The sequence below is a fragment of the Plectropomus leopardus genome, chromosome 21, assembly GCF_026936395.1.
Source record: "Plectropomus leopardus strain MGB_pleo_1.0 chromosome 21, ASM2693639v1, whole genome shotgun sequence".
NCBI lineage: Eukaryota > Metazoa > Chordata > Actinopteri > Perciformes > Serranidae > Plectropomus > Plectropomus leopardus.
The window spans coordinates 24,187,880-24,204,612 of NC_142196.1; the positions used below are offsets into that span (position 1 = coordinate 24,187,880).

General features: G+C 38.9%; 1 protein-coding gene and 1 long non-coding RNA gene across 2 annotated transcripts in view; one reads left to right on the forward strand and one right to left on the reverse strand.

Annotated features, from left to right (window-relative positions):
- The window catches only part of LOC121960541 (cadherin-18), a 194,066-nt gene extending 191,757 nt beyond the window's left edge, over positions 1-2,309 (reverse strand). Inside the window, exon 1 of the mRNA XM_088071973.1 lies at positions 2,095-2,309. The gene's annotated coding sequence lies outside the window, so the exon portion shown is untranslated. The remainder of the gene's footprint in view (positions 1-2,094) is intronic.
- A 657-nt stretch (positions 2,310-2,966) lies between these two features.
- On the forward strand, positions 2,967-8,767 carry LOC148186075 (uncharacterized). The gene is made up of 3 exons (XR_015775387.1): positions 2,967-3,043; positions 6,025-6,217; positions 8,255-8,767. It is a non-coding gene; the product is annotated as an uncharacterized LOC148186075 (long non-coding RNA).
- The last annotated feature ends 7,966 nt before the right edge of the window (positions 8,768-16,733 follow it).

The window sequence follows — 16,733 nt, forward strand, 5'->3', positions numbered from 1 at the left end:
GCAGATAAAAGCAAAAACTGATATTATAAGTAATTTTGGCTAAAACAAGCCCAGCTCTTTAAAGTGTTTTTCTTTCTCATTTTGTCGCTGTTACTTAAATGTGCATTTCCAGTTATTGTCCACACTGAAAGAACCGGCTAATTTCATGTAACCACACATCAATCAACTCGAGAGCTCAGACTGCTGAAGCTAAAAATATTTATCAGGATTTGTAATTACAGCCTGTTTTCGTTAATGCAGTGTGGCTAAAATAACACATGAAATGGTGTTAATTCAGATTAAGCTTCCACATCCACAAGGTCCAACTTTGGCATCAGCTGCATTAGAGAAAAACAACACAAAAAAAATTGGAGACAGCTACTCGCACTGGTTGACTGACAGGTGATCACTTGGCAGTGCAGCCTTTGTTGGCTATGTCGCTGAAAATCTGCCCAGTGCAGTACATATCAAAAATACATTTTTATTCCATTTTTTCAAGTGCTGAATGAAAACATTGCCAACCTCAAAGGTTAATAAGCCAGTGCAACATTTTTTCCCACTAAGCACCTAGTGTCACATCATCATCATCATCTATCAGCAAGCATGAGAACCTCAGCCTTTTACAACATAGTTTACCAGCAGTGAAACTGTATTCTAGTGATCATGGGCACAAAAAAAAGGAAATTAAAGTGTTTGCTTTATATGTAAAACTAATATGCAAAAGAATCAAGATCAGTTACAGTGTATGATTGGTTAATTCTGCTTCTCTTGGGCTGCTTTACACATTCAGCATTTTTAGTAAAATTTTAGTTACTTTTTACCGACTCACTCAACTGCTAAACTTCAACAGTATCCGACTCCAAAGTAGCCCTTTTTGAAATCCAGCAGTGTTGACAGTCTTGCGTCAGACTTCGGCATCAGCGCACCTCAACACTCTCTCATGTACCAGCACATCAACAGCCAGTCTCACTGAGATATTACACCTTCATTGTCTCTCCCTCTTTTCCTTTTTATCCACTCTCTCTCCAGCGTCCTGCTCTACACCTGCTGCATTTTAAAACAGAAACACCAAAAATAAAGGTATGCCACATTATATCAAATCAATTCGCTTCCCTCAGGCGGGGGTCGTGTATCAATCTGTGGCCACATATTGCTCTGTGTGTATTGTGTGAGTGAGGCAGAGGCAGAAACATGCAGGTCAGTTCCTTTCAAAATAAAGGCTAAGATATTTTCAGCTTGAAAGCATTGATTCTTGCTCAAGTTTTATGATTTTAAGACAAATTAAACGGTAATGGTATGTCATTTAACACCCAGAATCCTCTTCAGTTTTACCCAAATTTACATTTAGTGGCATATTTTGTTTAAAATCAACCATAATCTGCAGTGAGCACCAGAAAGATGAAAAACAATGACTAGGCACCTTTTTTAGACTATTTAAATTTACATGCATAGGCATGCTGCACATCAAAAGTGGGAACCAAGATACACCTTTTTCAAGTACAAGCACACATATGTGATCAAAAGAGTATATATAATGCAGACACAGCATATAACTCAATCATCAAACCACACTGTGAAGCCTCATCCCGCAACAGGATGCACCTCAAAAAATAAAACAGTGGGGCTGCATCCTGATTGTATGCTTCTGACTGGCAAAGCAACACAGTCCACTTTCCTTTGAGCTCCACCAAGAGTCCAGTGATTGAACTCACATGATAAGCTTCACTGTTCCCCTTTATGAGTGGATAAAGGTAGAGCAGCCCGCAGAATGGTTGAACGGTGTGAGTGTGTGTGTGTGGGGATGGCAGGATTAGTGACTCGCATGGGGACATTAAACTTTATTGCATGCCAACGACTAACGCTCCAGCAATTTCTAATGTACCCCCTGATGTGTTACGGCAGACTTTTTAAAATTTTTTGGCTGATACACTCAGCTACCATAGCAACAGTATTCCCAAGCTCCAAAAATCATCTAAAAAAAAGGTAAATTATGCAGTAAATTAGGAATCAGCCACAAGATTTTAAAAGATGCATGCAGTCATCATATATTTCACACACCAGAAACTCTGAATCTCATGAAAGAAAAGTAGCACTTTGTTTTTGCTCTCACCTTACCTATGCAGCCTTACGTAGAGTTCCAGATGGGCGGTTTACAGACGACTGATACTTCAGGTTGTGGATGCTGTGCTGGAGTGCACACAGCAGTGAGTAGCAGCAGTAAAAGCAGTGGGAGGAAGGAGACAGGAGGGGGGGGGCTGAAAAAAAAAGGGAGGAGGACGCAAATGCTGAATTATGGATGTGGAGAGGAAGAGAGAGTGAGAGGGATTCCTCTGCCGCTCTTACTCCCTAGATCGCAGAGCGTGAATCATCTTCTGCATGGATCAAATGGCACAGTCCACTGAAGGGCTGGGTCGGCGCAGTGAACAGAACAGAGGGTATCTGCCGAGGCTGGGATGGGATGTAATGGGGGGAGGCGGGGAGAGTTATGCTATATGAGAGGCAGCACAGAGCAGGGGTGGTTCAGATAGTATGGGGAAATACTCAAACACGCCTGCTGAACAGTTTTTCCGCCTCTCTCTCTGATCCTCTTTTACTACAAATGCGCGCACATACAGATTCAGTCTTAGTCTGTCTAATCAGATTATACTCTGACTGTAGCAAACAGTACTCTATTTGACCAGGTAATCAATAGCTGGGGTTATTCATGGCAACTGCTTTCAATATCCAACTCCTACAACAATTTATTCTTTACTTTTTCTTTACTCATTTTTTCCAACATAGTTTCGCACAAGTTCTTTCTCAAGTCCTGTTTATATTATCATTTTATTCTTATCATTTATTATTATTGCTAAAATCTTAGCTGATCAAGTTTGTTTCAACAGTTTTAACAGTTTTCCAAAATGTGGTAGTGTTTTTGATTTCTTTAAACTGACATGGCTTAATTTGGTCCTATGCATCACACTGCAGCACCTGAATCTTCCATGGATGACCTTAGCTGACCACAGCTGCCCCGCACCTTCCTGATTGTTGCTCAGCTGCTTCTGATTCCCCTTCACCATTTAAGGTGGGGTTTAAAGCTTTCCTTTGTTTCAGTTTGTTTGAGTTCCCTGCAGTTGACAACCATTTTCTGTCTTCTCACTTCACCGAACGCCTTTTTCTTGTCAGATTTCATTTCTTGCCTTCTATGTTCCTTTAAGTCTTCTAAAATCTAGTCTTGCAGTGTGGTCACACCAGCATTTAGGATTTGAATCATTATACTTTGTCTTTTTTATAAAGCGCTTCTCACATGTGGTCCTTGTGAACAGAAGGGTCACTTAAGGGTAGAAAAACAATCATAAACACAACTGACATGATCACTTTATCAAGCTAATAGGCACAACATGTCTATTAACACATTCATCGGTCGAAGAGTAACATAAGCATTCATTCTTAGTTGTTTCTAATCACCCAAAGAATTATAATCCATTATTCTCTCATTTTTATCTCAGTTTTGGTTTTCACTAAATACTCAAGGAAAAATGTCAGCAGCCAAGTTGCTAACTTTGTCTGTCTGCTGTTTGGTGCCAAAAAAGTGAACCAAAACAGTGAAGTTGTGGCTCTTAAACCAGACCAATGAGTGAAAAGATGCAATATTGTCTGTAGAGCTGCGGGGAACTGAAGAGTTTAGTGATCATTCTCTGTTGGTTTATCATTAAAAGAGACCCCTTTTAACATCACATATATCCATTTTACCCATTGTTAATAGGAAAATATTGATTACTGCAGTATTAAACTGGCAGGCTATTAAATTCACAACCCAATTGCCAGAATTACAGTTGGTACATTTCTGAAAACCATGAGTATATAACAGTTTTGTTAATTATGTAGCGACACTTTACTTCTCCTTGCATTTCAACACTGCTGTTTATTGTGTGGCTATGTTTATGCACAAAAACCACTTGGTTATAGTGCAATAAAGCCTTTGTTTAAAATGTGTGCTTTTGGTGGTACATTTGCCGCTGGAAATACCCACTCAAACCCATGTCCCATTAAGAAAAACATTAATTTTTGATGTCATATTCATAGCTGAAAATGCCAATAATGTCTTGCTAAAAAAATTTGCCCCATGAAATGGTGCTAATGTCTTGCCAAAAACCTACCTGCTTATGGTGCCACAGCCACAGTTAGAAATGCTGCTGTCTTGCTAAAAGACACCTACTTTTGGTGGTACAATCAATGCTGAAAATGCACCCAGTTTGGTGGCAGAATCTCAGTTATTAATACTACAGGTGTCTTGCTGAAAAAAATGTGCCATTTCACACTCTGGTATGGTCTGTGTTCTTTGGTTTATCCTCCTCCTCTGTTTGTCAGTCTATATCTGATAAATATATGGCATCTCTAAACAATCTATGGTAGACTTCCAGTTAAACCTCCTCAAATATCATCTGGCTCTGTCTGTGTCTACAATCCCCAACACTGCCTGGATTTAGAGGTCCTTGAGACAGATTTCCCTTTGGTACAGCAGCATCTGTGGCAACTCATCACCACAAAATCCAAGATAAAGCACATCCCCACTACTGCACAATGCAGACGGGCGCTTATGTGGTTTGCAACTTGAAGCCGCTCTCATCTTCCATTTCGCTGTGCGTTACACTGCATTGCATTATCACACAGCTTTCCTGCCTGCATTGTGCTCACTGTGAAAGCTATAACATACAGTAGAATAAAATCAGCTGGTTCAAGCGATCATTTCCTGCATTGATTGAATGTCTCAACAAACTCTACAATGCATTAAAGCAGTGCATTGTGAGGGTTACAGCTCTCTGTCTTCCATCTCAGAGCAATATTCAGTTCTCAGAGTGCAATATTTTATGGGTGATGGACAAGTGATTGCTGGGAAGTGCTGTGCAAGGACACCACAGCAATGGCTGCTTATGAGCATGGACAAGAAAGAAAAATTGTGATTGTTTGACCACTTGAATTCTGGGATTTTTTTGGGCTTTTGTATAACCAAAGATTGTTACTGTGACTCAACTGGACACTTTCATCGGCACACTTATGTAGTACACTCCGTACACTTTGTTCTTTAATTCTGAAATTTTTGGCAATGAAGATGATAATTTAACATTTACCTTACACCACAACACATGTAATGTCAGTGACTGATGATAATAGGTGCTAGCTTGCAAGCTAATGTTAGCATTCATGTTACTGTTTTCAGTACCAAATTATTACAGAATGAACTCATTAACAAACTGATGCCTTTTATCCATGATAGTTTGGTGTTAGTGAGAGACTTATATTTGCACAATGCCTCAGTCTTCACTACAGTAGTTGGCCAACATTTTATACAAGTTTATTTGTGGCCCCATCTCTTTTTACTCTGTGGGCAAGATGGCAACAAATAGGGATGAAAAGTGTCCAATGTTCCACACACAACTGCCTTCATGAGTGCACCAACTGGGTTTTAAAAGTACATTGCATTTTGCAAAATTTCCCAGTGGGAATACACTTATGCACTGAAAATAGCAAGTACAGAGGTATGCAATTATACATATATATGTATATATATATATATATATATATATATATATATATATATATATATATATATGTATATATATTCTTTCAAACCTTTCATACCTCTCCTTTACCTTCCACATACCTCTCATTGCCATAATGATTATCTTGATCATCTGAGATCGTTCCTCTGCGTTACTTGTGGCAAAAGTCACAAATCCAGGGCACATTTTCTAAGCTTTAAATGACTTTCCTGTTATTTACCATGAGAAGGAGGTGACTGAGCTGATTGCATTTGAAGAGATAGTAGGACACGTGTGCCTATTGAATACCAATAAGCTGAAACAGTCGGCCTCTATCCTTGCCGCACCATTCCAGCAGAAGCCATTGAGGTAAACTGGCTCAATCTTTATCTCAATCTATATGATCAACTGTGATGCCTCTTCAAGTGTACATCATTGACGGCACTGAGGAGCATTTGTCTACCTCTGAGCATGCCCTCGGCTCTGAGATTGAGCTTTACACCTGTGTTTTTATCCCTGTTAGGTTTCTGCCTTGTTGAACCTATCCTCAGATTCTCCTGTGCCACACACCGCAGCTCCTTCCCCTATCAATGTCAGGCTGTCAGTGGAGGAGGGAGTCGGCCACGGCTCCTCTGCTGCTAGGCCCAGCCATGCGTCTGTAATCATTCTGGCTGTTGCATTGCTGATTGGTGCTCCTGTGTCGGGCCCTGCTGTAGGTGAGTGATCAGCCGTTCTCTGGGATACACAAGTCTGCCGTTGATCAATTGCCCCATTAATCCAGCAGCAGAATGGATAATGCACAGCTAGCAGGGATACACACTCCAGCCCGGTGACACAGGCACGTGTTCTAGCTTTGCAGCACTTGTAAAACAACCCCTGAGGTTGTTTTAGGAAAAAAAGGAAGTCTCACACCAATGATGTTCTCTCTGTACATTTGCATAATGCGGTACCTATGTTTGAGCCGGAAATTGCATCGCACAGCTCTCACTCTGATGATCCACTGGCTTGTCGAGGTTGAAGATGACAAACATTTAATCCATCTGGGAGAAACTGAACTTAGAACCAAATTAATTTTCACAAAGGTTTTGAAATGTCAAAACAAAGCCTGCAATTACCAACAGCCACTTCAGCTGTTTTGTCTGTTTCGACAAAGGAGACATAAGAGGTATAAGATAATGTACAGTTTTAGGCTGAGAATTATTCTTCCCTTTATCTACAATAAGTAGCAAGGTGGCTTGGTTCTTGGTCTGACTAGACTGCAGCTGGTATACTGGTTTCATGCATACGGATTAACAGTTTACAGACTTTCTCTTGATTCTCACATCTGTAGGACAGAAATGTTCTGTGTTGAGTGCATAGCTCAGATTGTCTGCCCAGCCCATTCTCACTACAAACTCGTCAAATAACACCTCTCTGTTAATGCTTTTGGCATAAAAGCTTGATGCCGAAAGCCACCTTCCGCGTCCAATCAGAATGCAGCTGAACAGCGTCAGATGAGAACGTGCCTGCACAGAACCGGTGGCATCACTGTACACTGGCGTACAGCCGGATGGCACAAGGCACGTCCACATGTAATGCGCAACGTAACTTAATATAAGGAGTGGAAATGCCTTTTTTGCCTAAACCTAATCATCTGTGACTTGTTCGCCCAATTCCAACCATTGTGACAGTCCTGCTGTGTAAACATAAGTACCATGCTGCATCATCCCACCATGAGTATTTGTTGACATCACTGTAACAGCATCCCAGAGCATAAACAGATGACACAGAAGGTGTGGTACATAAAGCAAGTAGGCCTTTATGCCTGCAGCTAATGTTTCTGACTTCTCTCTGAGGCATATGCAATCGCCCCACCAACTGATTTGACTTGATCCCATTTTTTTTAAAAAGGCCCCTAGAGCACATAGTATAGTAGGGTCCCCCAAAAGCCATGCTATACTTTGTACACTGCCTCCATGGACATGTCAGTCAAATAATATATTGTTTCTGACTGACAGTACACAAGCTGCAAGGTAAAGTGTATTAGACTACACTAAACCAACACAGCTTCTCAAAGGTGAGTCTAACCATGGCTCGAACTGTTTTTTTGTGAATGAGAAATTAAACAAGGTATCTGTTGTCTATGGTAAGAGGCCATTTGAGTGCAATAATACACACCAAGCAGTGTAAAAAAAACAAAAGACTAGGTAGAAGTCTTTGTTTCTCCTTTGCTTTATCATATGTTTTAATGGGATTAATTCTGATTGTGCTACTTGTCACTCAAAGATGAAAAAAATCTGTAAACATTTACAAATAAAGAAAGAGCCTTTATTTTCTACAGCATGTTTGATCAATCAAATCTATTTCCCTTGCTTTCTTCATTGATCCAAAATAATATAATCATGAATCCTGTGATATAATAATAATGCCAGTGACTTGTTTTGAAATGATCTGTGTCTCCTCGTAATGAAATAAAGATATCACATCTTACTGTGAAGCTGTGCCAGTCATCAATATGGGTTGTGAGCTGACTGACATTTGCTTTGCAAAAGTCTGGCTACCAACTGTGCACAACTTCTGGAGTGGGTTACATTTCTATAGCAACACTAATGCACTGTTACTGCAATCGCTGGGAGCATGCGAGTCTGTCTGCACTGGGAAATTTTAAACATCTGATTCAAATAAATACAGATTCTTCCACAGTGAAGTTTAGATGTAGCTACTCAACTCAATTACTGTAACTAATCAATAATCACTCCCCCACCTCCAACTAGTTTAGAATGCAGCAGTGAGGCTTTTCACTGGTTTTAACAGAGGACATCACATCGCCCCCATCCCAAGGTGGTCGTGTTTTTGACATCAATAACCCTCGGCTTTGGAACAACCTGCCCAAGAAAATAAGGCTGCGGGATCAGTGACTTCTTTTAAATCACCTTTAAAACTCATCTATAGACTTTTTATGTGATGTTGTCTATTTTAATTTGTCAATTTAAATTTACCTATTTTTTTTCTTTTAGTTTAGCTTTTATTAATTAACTTTTACTCTGTCTTGGTCGTGTTTAAATCTTTTATTAATAATATATTTTCTGTGTGTACTGCTTTTATTCTTTGAATTGTAATTACTCTTGTTAGAATGGGTTGTTTTTTGTTTTGTAATTATTTCTCTCTTTTTTAATTCTACTTTTTTGGCTCTTATTGTTTTGTTGCTTCTGCTTTGACTTGTTTGTCAAGGCACTTTGTAAACTCTGTTTCTAAAGGTGCTGTGTAAATAAAATTCTTATTTATTATATTAATGTATTATAGAGCTCTTTTTATTGCCTTTAACAGCTTTTTATGTATATACTGACCCTCTACCCCTCTCTGTGTCACTCATGATTTGATGATTTATTCATAGCCAGCCATGTTAACATGTATATTCTGTTCCCACAGCAATAAATCTGCAAGCAACATAATCATGCATTTAAATGTAATGTTAGCAGGAAAAACAACAACCAACTTGCTCATAGGTTTAAAAGAAATGTTCACCTCCGCAGCTATATTAAGATAAAAGATAAGACTTGAATCAAGCGACTTTCTCAGTTCATATATTCACTCTTTGCCTTGTTCGAAGTTCCTCAGAGTTTCTCCTCCTCATTTATTTTGGTGCCTCAGTGATCTAAAATTAAGGGCCGCAATTCAGCACTTCCAGTGCAGAGTCACTGTTTTGAATATTATTCTGTTTCTATTTATGACTCACTTTCTTGTTCTTAGAGGCTGTCTCATTTCAGTTTAAAAAAATACCAATGCCATACCGTATTGTTAATACCACCATACCAGTTTATGGTTTTGCTTGTAAGTATACAAGAAATGTTTGTATTTTAATATCCTTTTATGACAGGAGGTGATAAAAACTGACTTTGGAACCCATATTTAGGTTTTAATTTTGGAAACTCAAAATATGAACATAAAAAAAGCCAATATTATTGTCTAAGATTAATAAGTACTTAGAAATACCAAATACTAATAACAAATACATATTTTTTTAAAAAATGACTAGAAATACTAATTTATCTATTTATGAATGAAGCTTCCACGATGTTTGTCTACAGTGTTTTCTATTGTGGTTGCTCCACAATAAACTTATATTACTGGACAACATGTTCATAAAACTCACTCACTCACTCACTCACTCACTCAAAACACCAATTTGATTTAGTCTGCATGGTGACATCCTTGAGTGTTTAATTTTAAACACCTCAGTATGAAACACCTTGAATGACAAAGCCCAGTAAGAACTTCTATGTTGTGTGGAATTGGAAATTAGTAAGAGAGTTTCTACTTACAGTGAATAGTTAGAGCTGCTGACATTGAACTTAATGTCGATTCCACTCAACTGAGTAAATGCAGACAAAAATGTGGCAATAATGCTTGGCATAGTACTGTAAGTCCTGCTTGCAGTCACGAACTTTTGATGTGTTGCTTGTATGGCAACAGGTCAGAAGACAGTGCACCTCACTGTTTTGAGAACACTGTCTTATCCGATAAACAAAAGCAACAAATGCCTTATCAGTCTGTTGGGTCAGCAGTCTAATAATGTACTGCATATCATAATAACACCACATTAATACCCTGTGTTGCTGTCTGTCTCACCAGTTTAAGATATCAGATAAGGCAAAATGCTACATAAAAATAAAACACTGATTTTGTGGCACTATCTCCAAAAGAAACACAGCTACGAGTAATTATACCATTTGGTTGCTAAAAAGCTGCTGGAAACATAGCTATGACTCACAAAAAAACAATCTGTTTTGTTATTTGTTGGTCTCGAACTACATCTTTTTAGTTTGTGTTGCATGTCTTTGTGGTAACATTGATTAAAAAAAAAACACAAATGAGTATCAAAAAACACATTTACTGTCTCTTTGTAGTTCCTCTGTATCTTTTAATAGTTGTTTATGTCTCTTTTATATAGATTTGTGTCTCTTTTGAGACATTTGTGTTTCTTTTGCATGTCTTTGTTGTTGTTTTGTGTCTCTTCAAATGTCTCTTTTGGGGTATATTTGTGTCTTATTTGGTGCTTTTGTGTTTTTTGCAGTCATTTTGTGTCTCTTTGGATTTGATTTAAATCTTTTTGTGCCTTATTTGTGTCTCTTTGTCTTCATTTTGACTTTTGACTTTGACGCAAGTACATGTTCATGCAGGTGCCTGGGGAGGGTAAGGGGGGCTAACATTACCATTACCATCCATATCCCTAATCCTAACCCAAACACAATGTAGCTTCACAAACACATACGGTTCATCTACATAAAACATAACGGGCATTCAAATAAGTGTTTTAAATGACTTATTAAAACTCAACCAAAAGTAGGTTGATGGCAATAATGTTATCATCCATAAACAACAATATGCACTGGAAATGTTTTTACTTTCAGGCTGCCCAAATATAAAACTACATTAAAAGTTGTTAACTAAGATCCTTGTGAATCCATGTTTGTTTACAAGCACTGTTTCCCTTGTAATTGGGACATGTGATCCTTAATGAATTAGATACAAAGATGCAAATTTTGTAATAACACACACAAAAAAATAATCAAGTCCCTGATTTACACTTCAATGGGAAAACACATTTTATTTATACACTTCACAACCTCTCACCTGATAAATGCTTTTTGTTTCCAAATTACACTCCCTTGTGAGTCGCTACTGTTACATCCCCGCAGAGCTGACTCGCAAATATCCAGGAGGAACTGACGAGTCACGTCTCAATCATTAATTAAGAAGATAAAGCTGAGCAATGCACTCGCTCATTAGCTGCAGAGTGACTGGGTGTGTTGTGTATTCTGCCTGCCGCCGCTCACTCCCTGGACAATTTCAAGGTCACTGTCTGTACTCGCTCTGCTCTGTTAGCAACATTTTGTGTACTGCTTGTATTCCATCAGGCATGCGACCACCTTGTTCTACAAAATTAGCCAGTCATTACAGGGCAGTTTAAGCATAATGACAAAAATATGGCACACTTTTTAGGAGGGTATTGAGGTTGCCATGCACAGTAAATTATCCATCTCTTTCACTTAAGCTTCATTGCTCTTCTCGGTATTGACAGGACGTTACGCTTACACTGAACTGCACTAATACTACAAAATACAACCTAAATTGCTTTTTGTATATCTCCATCTTTAAAGTTACTCACTCTACTCAGTACACTGAATGGGTCTGACACAAATATATGAATCTACACAAGGCAAAGAAATGGTAAGTAAAAATGGAGCATTGCACTCTCCTATAAGCCATCATCCTGTCTCCCAGCAATCCTGTCTCCTAGATATTGTGATTATATACAACCAATTTGAAACGGCATATATGTTTCAAGGGAAATGTAATGCAAAGGAAATTACTTTTTTTTAAAAAATAATGAACTGCTACTAATCAAAGCAAGCTGCAATTCACTTGCTGCAGTGCATGTTTTGAATTTGCATCGTGTCCTTTCGGCTCCCAAAAGGTCCGCCGATCCAGTGCAACAACTTGATCCGGGATAGGAGTTAACCATGTCTCTGTGAAGATGTGCGCAGAGCAGTCTCTGATATGGCAAGACTGTACAAGAATTTAAAAAAAAAAAATAAAACCTAACTAGTAAGTTGATTCAATTTATTGATCTCAGCATGACCATGTGTAAAATAGCCCCTGTAACCTAGTTATGGTGGATAGTTTGTAACTATGGCAAAATATGGGTGTGCAGTTCATATATATTTATATCTATGTACAGCTCTCTCTTTAGCTTTTTTTTGTTTTGTTTTTGGACAAATACTTTATATTCCAACCCTACTCTATTCATCATCAAGGCAGTGATTATGTCTTCACCACAATGTAAACACAAATGCAATTTAGTATTATACAAACATAATTTCTAGGACACAGGGTTGACCTCAGTCACCTACAATGACTGAGACCAATCAGTGGCATCAGGACCTGTCTCTTTGCTCTCCCCTCTCCTCCATTTATGACCCTTTGTGAAAAGCATAAGCCCCTCCACTCCGAATGCAGTTTTCCCTGCAGAATCATCCGACACTACACCTGCACCTAATTGAGGTTTTCTAAATCCCTTCCTCCTTACCTTTGGCTCAATCATGCCAAGATTGTATCATCCATAAACATTGTGGCTTGTGTGTGTGTGTGTGTGTGTGTGTGTGTGTGTGTGTGTGTGTGTGTGTGTGTGTGTGTGTGTGTGTGTGTGTGTGTGTGTGTGTGTGTGTGTGTGTGTTTGTGTTTGTGAGTGTGCATGTCCTGAATAGCTTCAGGAATGTGCCTCTATTTCTCCACAACTTTGAGATTACAACTAAATGTAAAAATGAAAACCTGGGCAGGCTGCATCTGAACTTTTAGCTTCGTAGTTAATTGATTTTCATGACATTTTCATATAAATACATTTCTGTACTGTGTTTTTCCAGTCTTATCACCATACTCACCTCCATTCATGACTTAAAAGGTCAAAAAGTCACTACTGCTTCTTTTCCTCCATGACCCAGAAATTAATGGTGATATACTACCACCACAGACTACCAGAGATGTGGGCAACATTTCACGGCCAACGATTGTTTTTACTCTGAACCAAACAAGTCAATTCCAAGTCAGGGGCTAACTTAGGGTTTCATCCCCAGGAAACATAAAAAAAATCAATAATTTCCAAGCAATCTATCTAATAACTAATTACTAATTGTTTTATTAATTCATGTAGAAAAAGAACTCTGTTTCTCCAAACAGCAACGGCCTCAATTTAGTGTAGAGCATCAGATTAGATATACAAACATAACCACGGTATTCACATTTTGCTTTGAGTAAGAACAAAGATTTGGCTTGGCTGGTAAGCTTTGCACACAGTGTCCCAAATGTTCTGCACTTGCCTTTACTCCCATCTGTCCTCATTTTACCTGCAGCCACAAAGGGTTTTCTTGTAATAAAAAGGTGAATTGGGTTATAAACATTAGCAATGAAAGTCAATGTGGTAGAACAGACAAACCACCAAGGAAACAAAAAACTTGAACAAAAACAAAAACACAACAGTCCCCAACAAATGCAATACAAAAGCATCAGAGCCATCACTAGTTATCAGTACCATTTCCTGAAGGATTTTCTTGATTTTATTTTACAGTTGGGCTGAAATGACTAATAATAGTGATCTTAGAATTCGCTTTATTTTTACCACATACAGACCAATGAGGGGCATCATGTATGTCATGGGTGCCTCCAGCCTGCACATCCTTAGGTCTTTTGGATTAGGTGACACACTTCTGCCCAAGAGATATAGTGAGTAACGTCTGACCCATTAGTCACCACAGAGAAGGATCAGAGCTCCGTCTCGGCTCTGGCTCACATTGGCCAGCAGAGACTCATCTGGCTCAAATGATAGCAAGGTGTGAGCTAGTGGATATTTCCTACTTCACCTGTAAGCCTTGTGCCTTCAGGAACAGGCAACTGGTAGCCCAAGGTCTGCATGTGTTCTTGCAAAAATGTAGATGACATGTTTTCATCCTATGTCATCACATATTGCCACTTTGGAGTGACTACACTTCACTTCCGCATCTACATGTTATGCTCTTGATCCTTCTGTGTTTGGTGTCCATGCTGGGATGCTGCTACTGTGATGTCAACAAAAGCACATGGTGGAATTACACTGCACGTGGTTATGTTTTGGTAACAATTGCATTGCAGATGGTAAGCAAACAATTGACTCCCACAAAGATGTTCAGGGTTTGTTCAATCCATCCATCGTCTCTCCCTCCAGCCCTTTAGGGACCTTCTTGCATCTTATATTACTTTGTTTCCGGCAGTGTTTCAACCTGACGACATCCAGCAGTGCATCATGCAGACACAACGGGTTATGTCAAGCCCCGTTCTCAACTGACGCTGCCTGTCTGCATAATATACTGCCATCACAGGTGCTGTCCAGCAACATGTCATAAGACTGTGACCAGTTCTGTGAAAGGTGGCTTTTGGCGATGGGACCTCATGCCAGGATCATTGCAAAAGTGGTGGTATTTGTTGACTTCTGAATGACAATGGGCTGGAATAAATGAGAGAAGGATTCATTTTGTCCTCATTTCAAAAGCATAGATGCCGTGAATACAAATATATTGGTTAGAAAACTGTGTGTTTGCCTTATGAGAATTGTGTATGAGGTGCAGACATTTTTACTGCATGTACTTTTGATAAATAGATTGTATAAAATTGGTTGTGTCAGACTTATTTATTTTGGTTGAGGTCCTTTTTGTCCCATAGACTTTCCTTATTTCCGCTCATGTCTTTGTACGACAGAGTCACATAAACAATTGCATATTTTTTTTAGGTTGATTTCCTCCAGCAGACAAGTCTTTGCCTCAGCTTTTTGCACTGAACCCACAATATGACAGCCTCTCTCCTGCTTAGGTGTGCTTGTTGGCCTGTTCCTGTCGTCTTGCAGGTTATTGGTGGGTGGGGCTGTCAAATCAGTACAACTGGGAGCACCTGAGCCCAGTGCACCTCAGGCACAATAAAAGCTGCGACAGTTGATTCAGGGAGGCTTTCTCCATGTGCTGCACTTGGTTTCTTTATCATTTTTACTCAGCACCATAAACTTACAACATTTCTGAGAAAATCCTAAGAATTGTAGTTACTTGATGCAGTTCTTCAAATTGTCACACCACTCACTGTGTAAAAACCACATGAATGCAGCTTGGGCTCTTTTCCTTTTTCGTAATTGCACTAATGCTAGATGTGGTGATTTGTTGAGTGACTTTCATGACTCTTGAAGCCTTAAAAGCTATTAAAATGTGATTGTGAATAAACTATGACTAATTTCAGTCTTGTAGAAGGATAACTTAGAGCACTTGCTTCATGTTCTGAGTCATCCAAAAAGCCTCTGAATCATTCTCACAATCATTTTATGTATATTGAGGCACTGTTCTGCCAACTACAGACTTAAGAGTTCCTGCTTAGTATTTTCTGTTGTAGGATGTGGCATCATTTGAAGGGTCACTGTTTTTTTTACAATTTAAAAATGTTATTTGCAGAGCTATGAGGGGAAAAATGTTGATTTAGCACAAGATTTGCAAACTGTAAATTCATGGTTACATCTGTTTGGTTTCATTCGAATCCAACAAAGCTTCTTTTTTATTCAGTTAGTATTTTCCTTGCTTGAAAATAGCAATTTAGTTGTAGTTGCTGTCTGGAAAATTACACACAGTTAACAAAGAGGAAAATAGCACAAAAACAGGCGCATCAATACTCAACAAATAATCTTTTGCTTGCGCATGTGTGTGTTTTATTTCAGTTTCTTGGCTGGTTTGAGCTCAGAGCCTCTGTAACTGGGAGCATCTGGCCACCATTACTAGTGCCCAGATGTCAGTGTTTTCTCCTCAATGTGCACTATGGCTCATGGCTTTTGTGCTGTGTTTTTGAGTTTGTTTACTCATGCTGGTAACTGCACTCCCACATTTCCGTGCCCACAGTAGTCTACTGACTTTTACACCTCATTGCATTCTTTATCCTTGCTTTCTTTAATTGTTTTGGACAAATCTGCATGAGTCTCCTCTCTTTGTTGTAGCCAAGGAAGCAGTCGTAGGAGCATGAGCTCTGGCAGACCAAAAGGATGTACAAAGAAGCAAGTTTAGTTGGTTAGCAGGGTATGTAGAACCAAAAGCCAGAGTTTACATTGTAACAAAAGGCGGGGCTCTTTTATTCTGTCTAGATAACCATGGTAACATATAATGCAGACCTATCATCATCTGGGTTATTGAGGTTCATAGAGTTGAAATTGGCAAAAAGAAGCCTTTTACTCATCAACTCCTTTGGAAATGGAATCACTACAGTCAATAGTCAGTCTTCAAGTGGTACAGACTCTGTTATATATGAAAACATGATGTTGTGCATTGCTGTATGCATTGCAACGCAAAAGAAAAAAACAGAACATGCAGCGCTCAGTGCACAATAGATGCCTGATGCCTCATTGCTGCTCACGTTTTTAGTGTAAATATGCGGTGCTTCTATTGCAAAGAAATTTTTAAAAATATTCTGGCCTCAGGGAAAAGTCAGAAAATGTGCATTTGTCACATTAATTGTCACACTAGAAATATTGTTAGGCATTTAGAGTGCATTGAGTGACAGAGTAAATATATACAAATCCACACAATTGGTGTCCATATTCTTCAGGTGGAAATAGGCTACATGCAATTGTTCCATTTTTGTGTAGTAAAAGGGTCAAACAATGCACCAAACACCCCCATTTTATGAAAATGTGCACAG